General features: G+C 39.1%; 1 protein-coding gene and 1 long non-coding RNA gene across 2 annotated transcripts in view; one reads left to right on the top strand and one right to left on the bottom strand.

Moving 5' to 3' along the window:
* The window catches only part of PRIMA1 (proline rich membrane anchor 1), a 79507-nt gene that overhangs the window by 27449 nt on the left and 35067 nt on the right, over positions 1 to 16991 (top strand). The window lies entirely within an intron of this gene.
* On the bottom strand, positions 3083 to 7810 carry LOC131187875 (uncharacterized). Its single transcript, XR_009152647.1, has 3 exons — positions 5232 to 7810; positions 4945 to 5026; positions 3083 to 4268 (listed from the first exon to the last, which is right to left on the bottom strand). It is a non-coding gene; the product is annotated as an uncharacterized LOC131187875 (long non-coding RNA).

Below are 16991 nucleotides of genomic sequence, written 5' to 3'. Positions count from 1 at the left end.
AAAAGTATAAAAACAGAACAAATGAGAAAATAACAGATAGAGGGATGTTAATATTTATTTATCTAATTTATATAACTGCCAATCTCACCAAAACCAACTCTAAACTTTTATCCTATCTTTAAAAACTGTTGGTGAACGAGTTTCATTCCATGGGATCTTCTGTGGGAGAAGTTTGAGTTTGCCTGCAGTTCTGTAGTAAAAGCCTCCACTTAAAAGTCTCTACATCTGGATTTTTTTTCCCCCATACTCTTTTTTGTTTATATTTTGGTTATTCTCAAGGCAGAGAATCTGGGCATCCTGCCAGCTCTACCATTTATTTTTAACACAGTGCATTTTTTCCAAGTAGTAATGTTTGAAACCGTCTTGTAATTTTCAGTATAAGAAAAGAGATGAAACCAACATGCCTTCCCTTTTGGGAAATTGTCATGTTCCTTGATATTTTTTCCTTCCTTTTACTTATATATATTTTCTCTTTTTTTTAGGATTCTTTTTTGTCTCTTTAATACATTTAAGAAAACTGTAGAAAAGTCCTGGCTTTTGACCTTTTAGACTCTATATAGACTCTACATTTGGTTACAACTTGCATATTATCTGCACATTTCTCCTTTGGACATTGGGAAATTCAAAAGCAGCTTGTAGTTTCAACTTCAGCTTAAGCTACCAGTGGTTATTTTAAATATACTGGAAGAATACTTTTTTAAAAGTATTCTTAAGTTAAGAATAGTATATGCCAGTGATAGCTAACCTTTTTTTCCTCGGGTGCCAAATGTGTGTGCGTGTGCCCATACCCATAATGCAATGCCTCCCACACACGCCACGCCCCCTACTGCACAATCTCCTACCCACACTTCCCTGCCCCCTGCGCATGTGCGTGTGACCCCCATGCTCCCCATTCCCCCGTGCATGCGTGCGCGACCCCCCCACACACAGCCGAGTTTGGCCTAGCGGCCTCTCTGAAGCCTCAGGAGGCTGGAAACAGCCCATTTCCAGACTTCCAGTAGGTCTGTTTTTCACCCCCACGTGAGCCCTGTACTTACTTGGCATCCAAAACCGGCCACTTGGAGGCTCCTGGGAGGGGAGGGGCAGCATGGGCAGGCACACGCGTTTCCTGCATGCGTGGCAGAAACCTAAAAATCAGCTGGATAGTGGGAGGCGCACACGCATATATGGTGAAGCTGTTCTAAGGCAATGGCTCATGTACCCGCAGAAATGGCTCTGCGTGCTACCTGTAGCACACGTGCCATAGGTTCGCCATCAATGGTATATGCAATAACATCTATAGAACTTAACAAGTAGGCAAACATAGTTAAATAGAATAGAATTTTTTATCGACCAAGTGTGATTGGACACACAAGGAATTTGTCTTGGTGCATATGCTCTCAGTGTACATAAAAGAAAAGATACCTTCATCAAGGTACAACAATTAATGATAGTCATAGGGTACAAATTTAACACTTAATGATACAACATTTAAGGATAGTCATAGGGTACAAATAAGCAATCAGGAAACAATATCAGTATAAATCTTAAGGACACAAGCAACAAAGTTACAGTCATAAGTGGAAGGAGATGGGTGATGGGAACAATGAGAAGATTAATAGTAGTGCAGATTTAGTAACTAGTTGGACAGTGTTGAGGGAATTATTTGTTTAGCAAGTGATAGCGTTTGGGAAAAACTGTTCTTGTGTCTAGTTGTTCTGGTGTGCAGTGCTCTATAGTGTTGTTTTGAGGGTAGGAGCTGAAACAGTTTATGCCCAGGATGTGAGGGATCTGTAAATATTTTCACAGGCCTCTTTTTGATTCGTGCAGTATACAGGTCCTCAATGGAAGGCAGGTTGGTAGCAATTGTTTTTTCTGCAGTTCTAATTATCCTCTGAAGTCTGTGTCTGTCTTGTTGGGTTGCAGAACCAAACCAGACAGTTATAGAGGTGCAGAAGATAGACTCAATAATTCCTCTGTAGAACTGGATCAGCAGCTCCTTGGGCAGTTTGAGCTTTCTGAGTTGGCGCAGTTGTTGTCCTTTTTTGATGATGTTTTTGATATTAGCTGTCCATTTTAGATCTTGCAATATGGTAGAACCTAGAAATTTGAAGGTTTCTACTGTTGATACTGTGTTGCCTAGTATTGTGAGAGGTGGAAGTATGGAAGGGTTTCTCCTAAAGTCTACCACCATTTCTACGGTTTTGAGTGTTTTCAGTTCCAGATTGTTCCATTCGCACCAAGAGGCTAGTCCAGGGGTGTCCAAACTACGGCCCGCGGGCCAACTGCGGCCCGCGGGTCAGTTTTTATTGGCCCGCAGCAAATTCTGAAAGTATAACTGAATATGGCCCTTTTCGGCCGCCTCCCGGTGCTTGCCCGGTGGTTCGCTGCGAGGCTCGCAGCTCCTCCCCATGGGTGGGGAATAATGAAGGGAAGGGGCGGAGGAGGCGGCGAGCGGGAAAGAGGCTGCTGGCCGTGCCCGACCCCAGCAGTTCTACCCTCGCCTTCCTCAGGCCGCCTGGCGAGGCTCCTCGCGCCTCCACCCCTTGGGCAGGGAATAACAAAGGGAGGGGGCGGAGGAGGCGGCAGCGAGCTGGAAAGAGGCTGCTGGCCGTGCCCAACCCCAGCAGTTCTACCCTCGCCTTCCTCGGGCCGCCTGGCGAGGCTCCTCGCGCCTCCACCCCTTGGGCAGGGAATAACGAAGGGAGTTTCAAGTTCATACCAAATACAAAACAAAAGCCAAGATCAGGGGTGTCCAAACTTGGTCTCGTTAAGACTTGTGGACTTCAATTCCCAGAGTTCCTCAGCCAGCTTTGCTTTGCTGGCTGAGGGACTCTGGGAGTTGAAGTCCACAAGTCTTAAAGAGACCAAGTTTGGACACCCCTTTCTATGCCCATAGCCACATCCACTCAGTCACATGAGCAGTTAGCCATGCCCACCCAGTCACATGAGCAGTTAGCCATGCCCACCCAGTCACATGAGCAGTTAGCCACGCCCACCAGTCACATGACCACCAAGCCACACCCCAAAATAAGCCACGCCCACAGAACTGGTACGAAAAAATTTAGACACCCCCCCCCGTTCAATGGTGTGGCCCGGGCCTTTGCTTATTTTTCTGTATTTGGCCCTCACCAAAAAAAGTTTGGACACCCCTGGGCTAGTCGTTCAACTTTCCGTCTGTATGCTGATTCATCATTGTCTCGAATGAGACCGATCACTGTTGTGTCATCTGTGAACTTCAGTAATTTAACAGATGGATCGTTAGAGATGCAGTCATTGGTATACAGAGAGAAGAAGAGTCGGGAGAGCACACAGCCTTGGGGGTCCCCTGTGCTGAACTAAAGTCTACAAAGAGGACCCTTGCATAGGTCTTTGGAGATTCAAGATGTTGTAGGATGTAGTGCAGAGCCATATTAACAGCATCATCTGTTGATCTATTTGCTTGGTATGCAAATTGCAAGAGGTCTAACAGTGGATCTGTGATGGTTTTCAAGTGGGACAGCACTAGCCTTTCAAAGGTTTTCATGACTACAGATGTTAGAGCAACTGGTCTGTGGTCATTCAGTTCCTTGATGGTGGGCTTCTTCGGCACTGGGATGATAGTAGAGCATTTGAAACAAGAAGGAACATAGCACATCTCTAGTGATTTATTGAAGATATGGGTGAAGATGGGAGCCAATTGGTCAACACAGACTTTTAAGCAAAAAGGAGTTATCTTGTTTGGGCCTGGAGCTTTTCCTGGCTTTTGTCTGTGAAATAGATCTTGTACTTTTCTTTTCTGTGATCACTAGGGGTTGTGAACCCAATGGGAAGGGGTCAGTTGTAGGAGGCTTGAGATGGGGGTTGTGGAGATAGGTGGCTGTAGTTTCCTTTCAAACCTGCAGTAAAACACGTTCAGGTCATCTGCCAGTTGTTGATTTCCTTCAGCCTGGGAAGGAGGTTTGCCATAGCCAGTGATATTTTTAAGAGTTTTCCATATGTTTGCTGGCTCATTTGTTGAGAACTGATTCTTTAGCTTTTCTCTTTTTGCTGCTCTGATCGCCCTTGTTAATAAATTTCTGGCCTGATTGTACAGCATTTTATCGCCTTTTCTGTAGGCTTCTTCTTTGGAACGACGTAGCTGCTTAAGTTTAGCTGTGAACCAAGTTTTGTTGTTACTGTATATTCGCAAGTTCCTTGTCGGTACACATAGGTCTTCACAGAAGCTGACATGTATTACAGTATCTGTGAGTTCATCCAGGTCTGCAGAGGTATCTTCAAAAATATTCCAATCAGTGCAGTCAAAATTGCTAATGGAGACAAAGCAGTAACTTATTTGTGGGATGCCTTTTCTGTATAATATTTTCGTTCTCAATAGCACAATGAATTCTGCAAAGGCCTGTTATGTTTTTTGGTTAATTAATGAAATCCAAAAGGAATTAGATCATTGGCTAGGATTCTTCATTTATAAACCATAATTGAACTATTTTTCCCTGTTTATGTTTTTTCAGAAGAAATTCATTTTTGTCTTTAGTATTTAGAATTCAAAGTCTTCAGTTTCATCCAATATCATGGACTTAAATTGTTAGTTATTTGTACTTGAAGAAGTGCCAATGTTTTAAAAAAAGGCCTTTGGCAACTGTTCCAGTACAAAGCGTACTGTTTGGTGTGTTTACCCTGAAATTTGTGCAGATAATCTAAAAGAAAGCTTAACTTGTCAACCATCCCAAAAGGCCCATTTTATAAAGGCCCAAGAGTAGTAACTTTGATGGATGAAGGGTTGACCTAATTCAGTTCAACTCAGTTCAATTCAATGCTATTTAGTTTATTTGATTCAGGTACCACTCATCTTCAAACTGATTTGAGCAGCTCATAATAAAACAAAGCAAGATTTAAAAATGCAGTACAGATAAAAAGAATGTAAGATGTGGAATAATTTTTGCAGCTGGTGTAGTTTTTGAACCAGGCACAAATATTACAACTCACCTTGCTTCCTTGGGATTTTTGCAAAATATTCTTCCTTTTGCCAGCTCTCTTCTTGGGTTCCAGTTCCAGGCCCCCAAAAGACCTTTGAAAAGAGAAAAAAAAAAGGTCAGATATTTGCAGAAATGGATACTGTGATAATGGGACAGTGATAAAATTTTTATATACTGAAAAGTTTCTTCATTCCATGCCAGTCTTAACTTTGCAGGAAGTTTTTCTTCAATCAATATTCCAACATTTATTACTCAACTATTTGTTTCATGGACATTTGCTTATAGATTCTGATGTACCTTGATGAACGTATCTTTTCTTTTATGTACACTGAGAGCATCTGCACCAAGACAAATTCCTTGTGTGTCCAATCACACTTGGCCAATAAAATTCTATTCTATTCTATTCTACTTGGCTTCCCATCTAGGCACTATTTTTCTCTCTCTTTCTCACCAACTTAATGCTTCCAAACTTAGTGCTAATCATTGTTTTCCTCTGTTTTCCCATCATTTCCCGTGTAGTTCTCCTATTTCATACCTTTCCTGTTCACTGTCCTGATCTTTAGTTACATTTTTTCCACATCAGTTCCATTGTTCCTTTTCTAGCAAGCTTCCTGAACTTCTTGACCATTAGTACATTTAGTTTATTTTATTGCTTCTTAATTAATAATAAAAAAAGAAAACAACACACAAAAATAGAATGATGGTAGATATATTGTCAGAAATGTGGGGGGGAGGAGACATTAAAATGCTTTAACAAAAGAAGCAAAAGAAATATGAGGAAGAATAACAGAGTTGGAAGGCACTTTGGAGTTTTCTAATCCAGCTCCCTGCTCAGACAGGAAGCCCTATATCATTTCAGACAAATGGTTGTCCAATTTTTTCTTAAAAACATCCAGTGCTGGAGCATTCACAACTTCTGGAAGCAAGTTGTTCCACTGATTAATTGTTCTAACTGCCAGGAAATTTCTCCTTAGGTTTCTTCTCTCCTTGATTAGTTTCCATCCATAAAGAAGTATAATATGGCTGACTCCCTAGTTCCCTTCTCTACTTTTTGGGAGATGAAAGTTGTCTGCTAGGTTTGTCAGGAACCTGTTTAATCCTCCATTTAGTGGAGAATTTGTCTCCCAGTTGATGTTGGGATAGCTAAAAAGTCCTCCGTTGCTATTGTGATGTGCTTCCTACATACCTTAGTTAACTGACTAGCAAAAAGTTCAACTATTTCCTCTATTTGGTTGGGTGGCCTATAGTATACCCCTCTGGCACTGTCATTTTTTCTCCTTTTATATTGACCCAAATGCATTCAAGATGGTTTTCATAATTGTTCTACTCTATTTCTGTAGAAATTTAGTTATTTCTTATATATAGTGCAACCCTACCTCTTCTTAAATCCCTCTAGCTTTATATTCCATTTGTGGATTTCATCCCACCAAATTTCCGTAAAGAAAAGACAACAACACTTATAATTTTATATATACTTATCTAATACAAATATTATTCAAATATGCATATATTTCTAATACATTTGTGATATTATCTTTTTAACATACTGTATTCTGTATAAATAAGTCCCATTTTTTTAAATTTGCATTTATATCCCGCCCTTCTCCGAAGACTCAGGGCGGCTTACACTATGTTAGCAATAGTCTTCATCCTATTTGTATATTTATATACAAAGTCAACAATTTTGCATTATACTTGTCTATATAAGCTTTCATTCAGTCTCCAATGTTCCCTTTCTAGTGGTGGAGAGAATGGTTGCATAGCCCCTTCAGAGAACATTGTATGAAGCAGATTATCTAGCCTACTTTCAGTTTGGGTTTAGACCTGGGTTTGAGACTGAGACAGCACTGATCGCACTCATGGATTACCTCTGGCAGGAGTGGCATCCATCCTGGCTCTTCTTGCCCTTTCAGCGGTGTTTGATATCATTGATCATAATATTCTTCTGGGCTGATTTTGGGAATTGGGTGTATGTAGTACTGTATTGTGCTGATTGTCTTCCTTTCTCCAGGCTGGTTCCAGTTGGTGTTGATAGAGGGAGAGAATGGTCCAGCCCCAGGCCCTACTGTGTAGGATGCCTCAGGGTTTTAGTTCTCTCTCCTCTTCTATTAATATTTACATGAAGCCACTGAGTGAGGTGATTTGTTGGTTTGTGGGTGAGATATCATCAGTATGCAGATGACACCCAGCTTTATATCTCTACCTCAGGCCTCTTAAAGTGATGCTAGTTACAGAATAGAATTGGAAGGTATCTTGGAGGTCTTCTCATCCAACCCCTGCTCAAGCAGGAGACCCTTTGCCATTTCAGACAAGTGGCTGTCCAGTCTCTTTTTAAAAAGCTACAGTGATGAATTACCCACAGCCTTCGAAAGCAAGCTGCTCCACTGGTTAATTGTCCTTCTTCACAATTAGGACTTTTCTCCTTAACTCGAGGTTGCTTCTCTTCTTGATTAGTTTCCATCCATTTCTTCCCTTCCCTTCTGGTGGTATGGAAAATAAGTAGACCCCCTCTTCTTTGTGGTAGCCCCTCAGATACTGAAACACTGCTATCATGTCACCCCTAGTACTTCTTTTCGCTAGAGTAGCCATCTCCAATTTCTGCAACCATTCTTCATATGTTTTAGTCTCCAAACCCTTAATCACCCTAGTTGCTCTTATCTGCACTTTTCCCCAACTCTCAATATCTTTTTTATAATTTGGTGGCCAAACCTGGATTCTATAATCGAGGTGTGGTCTTACTAAGGTTTTTTAAAGTGGTACCAATACTTCATGTGATACTGACTCTGTGCCTCTGTTTATGCAACCAAGCATTGTATTAGCTTTTTTGGCTGGTGCAGCACACTGCTGTGCTGTCTCATATTTAAGTAATACATGTCGTGGATGTCCTACCCCTGTGTCTGGAGGCTGTTGGGGATTGGATGGGCTGAAACAGGCTCTGACTCAACCCTAGCCAGACAGAGTGGCTATGGATATTTGGACCCTCCAGAGACCAGTTTTTTCCATCTTTGTTTTTGGTTGGGACAAACACACGCGCAATCTATGGGTCTTCCTAGACTTGCAGGTCCTGCTTGGAGAGAAGGTAGCAGCCATGCCTCGGAGAGCCTTTATACACCTTTGGGTGGTGCACCAGTTGCACCCATTCCTAAACCAGGAGACCCTGCTCACAGTGACTCATGCCCTTACAACCTCTTGTTAAGAGTACTGCACCATGCTCTACTCAGAGCTCCCCCTGAAAAGCATTTCGAAACTTCAACTGGTACAGAATGCAGCTCGCGGATAGTAAATGGTGCCAGATACACGACACATGTAATATCACTACTGCATGAACTGCATGGGTTACTGGTATGCTTTCAGATGCAATTAAATAGTTTTTATTGTTTTAAAACATGTTTATTGTTTTAATTGTACTACATGTTTTTGAATTGTAAGCCACCCAGAGTCATTGACTGAGGTGGGCAGCTATAGAAGTTGAATAAACAAATAATTGAAAAGTAGCAAATGCAATCAGGTCTTCAATCCATTGAATAAATGGAGTCATACATTTTTCTTTCCAACACTACAATAATACTCTTTTAATCATAGTAATGGCACAAAGAATCTTAATTTACATTGTCAGATTGTCAAGTTCCATGTATTGAGCTTGATATTATAATTCAGAAGAATATTATCCTCTGAAAATTTTACTTTTTGTCACTCAATCCTATTTATATAAACCACTGCTTTCTATTCAATTCAGAATAGAGCTGGAAGGGACGTTGGAGGTCTTCTAGTCCAACCCCCTGCTCAAGCAGGAGAACCTATACCATTTCAGACAAGTGACTGTCCAGTCTCTTCTTAAAAATTTCCAATGATGAAGCTCCCACAACTTGAAGGCATGCTGTTCCATTGGTTAATTTTTCTCACTGTTGGGAAGTTTCTCCTTAATTCCAAGTTGCTTCTCTCCTCAGTTAGTTTCCATCCATTGTTTATTGTCTTGCCCTCTGGGGCTTTGGAAAATAAGTTGACCTCCTCTTCTCTGTCTCTTCGTCTCTCCCAAAATGTATTTTAAATAAGCATTTTCCTTATTGCGTCTCCAACAAAATGCTTTTGTCCTTTACTGCACAAATATAATGGAAATCCAATAAATACTAAATACTAGTTTTTGTTGCATAAATCATAATTTGAGATCCATTGATATTTTGCTATAGAGGTTAAGACATCCTCCCATTGTCTAAGCAACATAGGAACCTCTTAATTTTTTATTCCACTTATTTCTTAACATCTGAATGTCAAATTGATTTATTTATAACAAATATCTATAAAAACTAATAGTCTTTTTTTGTTTGTTTTAGTTTTGAAGGATTTAACAAGTTGCTCTAGTATCTCTGTTATTAACCAAAGCAGAAAAAACTGCTGGTCCAAACAAGATTATTAATTAGTATTAGTAAATATTGTCACTGGGTTATATCTGATAATAATATTTATCTCTTAACATGGAATATGTTAAAAATTCATCTTCACCTATTAGTTGGTCTAAAATCAATATCTCTGCTTTCATCCAATTTTTCCATACCATCATCTTTCTCCCAATTTTTAAAGGATTTCCTCATAGTCAATTTGGCATGGGAAAAAGGGTCACATCTTTATTAGACATTCCATTCCATGTCTTTCTAATTGATAGAATTGCTTCCAGAAATATTTAGTATATTTAGATCCAAAATTTCCAAAATCAGAAAATATTTAATTGATAATTGATTTTTCTGTAAAGATATTCTCAGAATTGAAGAACCCCATGGAAATTTTGTACATAATTAATTTTCTGAAAATATTTTCCAGATATAATAACACATTTAGCTTTATACATTTTCATAATAACAGAGTTGGAAGGGACCTTGGAGGTCTTCTAGTCCAACCCTTGCCCAGGCAGGAAACACTACACCATTTCAGACAAATGGCTATCCAACATTTTCTTAAAAATTTCCAGTGTTGGAGCAATTAAAGCTTCTGCAGGCAAGTTATTCCATTTATTGATTGTTCTGTCAGGAAATTTCTCCTTAGTTCTAAGTTGCTTCTTTCCTTGATTAGTTTCCACCCATTGCTTCTTGTCCTGCCTTCAGGTGCTTTGGAGAATAGCTTGACTCCCTCTTCTTTGTGGCAGCCCCTGGGACATTGGAACACTGCTATCATGTTTCCCCTAGTCCTTCTTTTCATTAAACTAGACATACCCAGTTCCTGCAATGATTCTTCATATGTTTTAGTCTCCAGTCCCCTAATAATCTTTGTTGCTCTTCTCTGCACTCTTTCTAGAGTCTCAATATCTTTTTTACATCGTGGCGACTAAAACTGAATGCAGTATTCCAAGTGTGGCCTTACCAAGACATTATAAAGTGGTATTAACACTTCACGTGATCTTGATTCTATCCCTCTGTTTATGCAGCCCAGAACTGTGTTGGCTTTTTTGGCAGCTGCTGCACACTGCTGGCTCATATCCAAATGGTTGTCCACTAGGACTCCAAGATCCCTCTCACAGTTACTACTATTGAGCAAGGTACCACATATACGATACCTGTGCATTATTATTTTTTTTGCCTTTATGTAGAACCTTACTTTTTTCACTGTTGAATTTCATTTTGTTAGATAGCGCCCAATGTTCAAGTCTGGCAAGATCCTTCTGTATCTTGAGCCTATCTTCTGAAGTGTTGGCTATTCCTGCCAGCTTGGTGTCATCTGCAAATTTGATGAGTTCCCCATCTATCCCCTTGTCCAAGTCATTGATGAAGATGTTGAAGAGTACTGGGCCTAAAACAGAGCCTTGGGGTACTCCACTGCATACTTCCCTCCATGTGGATGTAGTTCCATTGAGGACTACACATTGAGTGCGGTTGGTCAGCCAACCAGGCCCAAGGTTGACTCAGCCTTCCATCCTTTATAAGGTAGGTAAAATGAGGACCCAGATTGTTGGGGGGCAATAAGTTGACTTTGTATATAGTATACAAATGGATGAAGACTATTGCTTGACATAGTGTAAGCCGCCTTGAGTCTTCGGAGAAGGGCGGGATATAAATGCAAAAAAAAAAAAAAAGTTACGAATCCATCTGGTGGTGATGCTGTCTAACCCACATTTTTCTACTTTATCTAGTAGTAGGTTATGGTCTACTTTCTAGACTTTATTTTCTATTTTCTAGACTTTATTCCGATTGTGTTTGTTTTATAATAAAGATCTATATCACTACATATGAATTATTAAACCTTAGGAGAAGAGTTTTCCTTTTACATTTTTATTGCAGTCTATTATACTCTGACTCACTGATCCCATTGGATATTACAACATAGCCTACCAATATGTATCCTTCCTTATTATTTCCTCATTTTTTAAAAAAATGCCCTGGATTTCACAAACTTCGGGAGTTTTCAATATGAGTTTATTGCTGCCTCCCTTTCCAAAATCTGTGTGTGGTGAATTCCTAATGCATAGGAAGATACACCAACACAAAGCTTAATGTTTGTTTTGGGTACCTTGCAATATATGTGCAGATCAGGAGCGAGTTCCAAATCCCATCGCTACTGGTTCGCTTGTGCCTGCATGCTCACGCTCACGCACGGTACTTCTGCACATGCACAGAAGCTTCTACGTATGTGCAGAAGCATCCAGGTGGGTGGACGGAGCCTCCCGCCGCCACTATCAGTTCACCCATTCCGGTGCGAACCGGTAGCAACACACCATTGGTTCAGATTATCTGAAAGAAAGGCACATATGCATGGAGGTTGGGGGGTGTGGATTGATGGGATAGATAGATCAAATAAATGGGTTGTTCAAATGTTCGTTGAGTGCAATGAAAATTTTTCTCTGTTCTTTCAATCTCTGTTTAAATAGTTACATTGAATTCCTCAATTAGCTTGCTTTGAGTTGTTTTCTTTTGCGATGCTTATTCCATTTTGGTTTAAAATAATTCAATTTAAAAAATGGTTACCTTGTTTTCTTTGTTCAAATTCTTCGGAGAAAGGTATTGATGAGTCAGATGCTGTTGATTTCTATCCAAAGTAATCTTTAGACTCTCCTGGCAGCAGGAATAAAGCACTGTCTCAGTCCAGCTATACAATAAATGGATCTTAATTGGCATAAGCCTAACCCTTTAGAAGCAAGATCCAAGCCATTGTCCTCATTGTCCTCTACCCGTACAGACTGTTCTGGCAAAGTTCTTTAATTGTTTCAAGCATTTTTTAAAATGTGAAAAATTATGTCATATTCAAATTCAGCAAATAAACTTACGATAGGAATCCTTTAATCATCAAAGTGGTAAAGCTAAACATTTACCAAAACGTTTAGGTAAAAAAATTTAAATCAGAGTGAATGGAGGTCTTTTTTCTTGTGGAATTTTATGGTAATTCATAGGTTGTACAGACTTCCCTCATTTAATGAGTTAAAAACTACAATGTCCCATTATTTCTATTCAGTCAAATCTTTTTTGTTTTGGAAGATTGCTTATAGAACTGGCTTGTTGAAGAAAAGAAGAATGGTAGATTCCCTCATCACGACAGCAGGGAAAATAAAATCCTTGGAGAGCTGAAATTTTATTGTTATTTAGTTTTGTTATTTAACATTTGGATCTTTTTAAACCTATTTTTGCTGCTTGAGTCATTTATGATTAGGCAGCCTTATAAATCATAAGAAAAATCAACTCATAAATAAAATACATTTTTCAGGAAACAGCCTCCTTAGTCCTCTCTGTTTGGGACTATTAGGGAAACAAAAATTGCTCTTGATTGTCAACTTGGCTAAATAAGGATTGTTTGGTAGAAAGCAAAATTACACAAGCCCAATCAGGACTAGTGTTCTGCTGCCTGGAAAATGTATGATGCCCAGCAGTCTGCACGAAGAATTGTCCTTGTAGCCCTTTGGGTGCTTTTCTTATATTGAAACTTCAAAGGGCCTTACTGTAAAACTGCAAGGTTTAGTTCAGGCAGTCATCCAGGGGTCAACACTAATTTCAAGTCAGTAAACTTGTGACATAATATCCCAGACTTAACAATTGTTGATAAGAAAGACAAAAAAAGTCTGGATAGTGGATATGGCAGTACTGGAGAGAGCGGAATCAAAGAAAAAACCTGGAGAAAATAATAAATTACAAAGACAGACAAACAGTAAGATGTCTATGATGTGGTGGCACATCATACCATATTATTGACAAAAATTGCAATATTCCATATATTCCATATATGTTGCAAAATACATAGTAAGTCTTTAATAAGAGGGTTTTGTATAAATGTGGCTATAACTACAGAATAATCTAAGAATTTATCATATTCCAGACCAGAACAAGTCAGTGTTATCCAAATAGGAAAGAGAAGGATGGCAATTTAGTATCACCCCGTCTCTTAAACTGAGCAACAGTTTCAACTGTTTTGTTTCAGCACCTTAACTGCCTTCAGCTTTTTAGCCTCAGAATCATCCAATGCATTTCTAAATATTAAGTGAAAAGATGACTAGAACTTTAGTTACATTGACAGGGAGGAGAAACTTTTTCATAAATTGACTATGGTATTAATATGCTTTTGCTTATTTTAATGTATGTGTGACTCACTTCTTAACCCCAATTTTTGAGGTTGCTTCCAACTTAATTATAATCATTTTGGAAAATACTGTAAAAATAAAAATGAAAGCAACAATAGAGACAAGAGTAAAAATGAAAGCTGTATCTCATTCCCCAGTCACGATGTTGCATTAAATCAAATTTTCCAAACTGATAGGCTCAAAATATTTTAAAAATATTTAAGCATTTCCCTAGACTGAATTTCTCAACAAATAAAAGCATGCTTTGGATTTGTGTTGGGGTTGTTTTTTTTTTCAGAACGTGTATTAAATTTAGTTTCAGAAGTTCTGTTACTTGTCTTTTAGTTATCTCCCAGTCTGGTTCATGGTTCACATTTAGCAGATCAGTCTCAGAAGAGTGACAGAGGTTGCAGATATTTTGGTGTATTGCACAAGTTTTCTTTGTATTCCATAAAGAAATTACAGTAAGGCTTTAAGAAAGAGTAATATCTAGCTATACAGCTAAGATATCCTTGATGGCTGTTAGAAAACTTTTGAGTTTCATAAGTCTGTAAGAGTAGAATACCCTCATTTTAAAAATTTCTGAGCTGAGACTTCTTTGAAAAATTAGAATAGTTATAAGTATTCTGTGACATCACACAGATAACATCAAAAGAGCAATCATAAATTATTTGTAAACTGTCTGAAAGCTTTGACATGTCACTTAATAGATATATCACTAGTCATTGTACCAGGGGTGAATTGTAAAATTTGTTACTACCGGTTCTGTGGGCGTGGCTTGGTGGTGGTGGTGATAATGTGACTGGGTGGGCGTGGCCAACTTTTTTTTTAACTTTTAAAAGCATTTTTCTACAACTTCTTTGGCTGAAGAGGTAGTAGAAAAAATGCTTTTAAAAGGTTCAGATGATCCCAGCTGAGCCGCGTGATCATCAGAGGCTTTTTTTTTTTACTTTTAAAAGCATTTTTTTGGCCGAAGAAAACGTGCTTTTAAAAGTTTAAAAAAACAACCTCTGATGATCGCGCGGCTCAGCTGGGTATGCTGGGGGGGGCAGGGATTTTTGCTACTGGTTCTCCAAACCACCTGCCACCATCGCTACCTGATCAGGCGATCCGGTACAAACTGGGAGCATTTCACTCCTGCATTGTAACAATGTTGAGAAATTTAGTCAATTGTTTGGGGATACAATTGTATTATATTGTTTATCTGATTCATTCCTCCCTCCCTCCCTTCCTCCCTCCCTCCCTTCCACTTCTACTATTCAGGCACTGTCTCTTTTCTGAACTGTAAGGCTCTTTCTCTTAAAATTGTCAGCCTGGCACTTTTAGATAACATAGCATTTATCCTTTAAGAAGAGAGAATGAAATTCCAAGTATCATTCATTATATTTATTTTTAGATCTGCCATTTTCACTGACAAAAATGGAATCAAGGGATGTCAAAAGTATACTTTTAATAAATGACTTCAGGTTTGTAGAAAGTTTGTAGCACTATACTGCTACGCGTTTGAACTGAACTGCCAAATTAATGTCATGATTACTTGACAGAATGTATAGTTTAATTCAACTTTCCCCATCAGAAACCATCCAGGTGTGCTAAGCTGCTATTCCTTACATTCAACCAATGGAGTCGTGCTAGTGAGGATTATTGGGATAGTAGTCCTATAGAGATGGAGGGCACCATGCTGGGAATTGATTAGGGCTTTCCTGGTTACCAGAATGAATGGTATGCATAATTTTCTAATCATCCTTTAGGATAATATTATGTATTTATATGCATTGATTCCAGTTTATGAAAGAATATCCAGTCTGTGCTAACATAGTTTTCTGAATGGATATCTATTCATTTATATGCGGTAAACTGGCTGGTACTGGTCTAGTTCACAGATCAGCAATCCATAATATTTTACTGAGTAGTTCTAAGTATGCTTCCTTGGACAACAGCTCAACTATATTCAGTAGACTAGTTTTTAAAAAGCACACTAACAATTTTATATTGGGAAACACCTGTCTGCAGCCTGTACACTCACAATTTGAATTATTTGATCATTTGTAAGCTCTTCATATGAATAAATAACTCTGAAACTCGCTTTAATTGAAATCCATGTTTACTGTTATGTAATTGCTTTCATTAGGTAGTCCACCAAAAGAAGCAAATAAGTAACACTGACCTTTAAAACTATAAATTTACCTTTGAAAACTAACTCAATAAGGTGCTCCTTCAAGCTTTCCAGCGGTGGTTACTTTTTTTTTTTTAATTTGCATTTATATCCCGCCCTTCTCCGAAGACTCAGGGCGGCTTACACTATGTCAGCAATAGTCTTCATCCTATTTGTATATTTATATACAAAGTCAACTAATTGGCCCCCCCAACAATCTGGGTCCTCAATTTATCTACCTTATAAAGGATGGAAGGCTGAGTCAACCTTGGGCCTGGTGGGACTAGAACCTGCAGTAATTGCAAGCAGCTGTGTTAATAACAGACTGTCTTAGCAGTCTGAGCCACCAGAGGCCATAGTTATATGCAGTGGTAGGATTCAAGTAATTTAACAACCGGTTCTCTGCCCTAATAATTTCTTCCAACAACCAGATTGCCAAACTGCTCACGAAGTTAACAACCGGTTCTCCCGAAGTGGTGTGAACTGGCTGAATCCCACCACTGGTTATATGCAGAGGTGAGCTTCACATAATTTAACAACCGGTTCGCCCCAGCACTGAAAATGTGAGTGTGAGCCTTCCGCGCATGCATGCAGCCTTCTGTGCATGCACTTTGCTCGTGTGTGCACTTGCATACATGCACACAGCTTAAAAAATGCAGCTAAATAGGACAGCATAGCGCCGGGGCGGGGGAGGGGGCAGGTCACAACTACGGTTTGCCCGAACTTATATGCAGTAAGTTATAAATTCTTAAGTTTTGAGCACAGATTTATAGGTATTTATAGGTAATCAGTATAAATCTCTGAGATAACAATGCTAGACCTCAATCTGTAATTTAAACTATTTTGCCTACCCATCCTGTGGGATCATGAGGATTCAGCAAAGGGAATCCAGTCATCCTAGGAACCTTGGATGTCATAATGTATGGATATAGTATATGTGCAGATCTAGCAGTATGGCCTTTTGTAATTGATGAATTACAAAAGTCTAAGTGCCATCCAATTTTGGGGGGGAAGGGTATGACATCCAGTGTGCTGATAACCACCACACAGCTGATTTATGCCATCATCTTTCAATTTTGATTTTCAGAGCTGGATACTTTGTGATCGCCAATTCTTTGTCTTCTCTTCTGCTAACTCCTAGGATTGCCACATCAATTATCTACCCTTTCTTCTTTTCAACCACAATTAAATCTGATGTGTTATGACCAAGACCTTATTAGTTAGCATTTAGAAATCCCACAATATTTTAACTGCTCATTTTCGGTTACTTTTTCAACTCTGTGTTCCCAGCAATTTTTCATTACTGGCACTTGATAATTTTTACATATATTCCAGTGAATGATTCTGGAATTGTGTTACGCCATTGCTAATT

This window comes from Ahaetulla prasina, chromosome 1, assembly GCF_028640845.1.
Source record: "Ahaetulla prasina isolate Xishuangbanna chromosome 1, ASM2864084v1, whole genome shotgun sequence".
NCBI lineage: Eukaryota > Metazoa > Chordata > Lepidosauria > Squamata > Colubridae > Ahaetulla > Ahaetulla prasina.
Note: the sequence above shows the minus strand (reverse complement) of the source record. Positions and strands in the feature narration are given on the sequence as shown.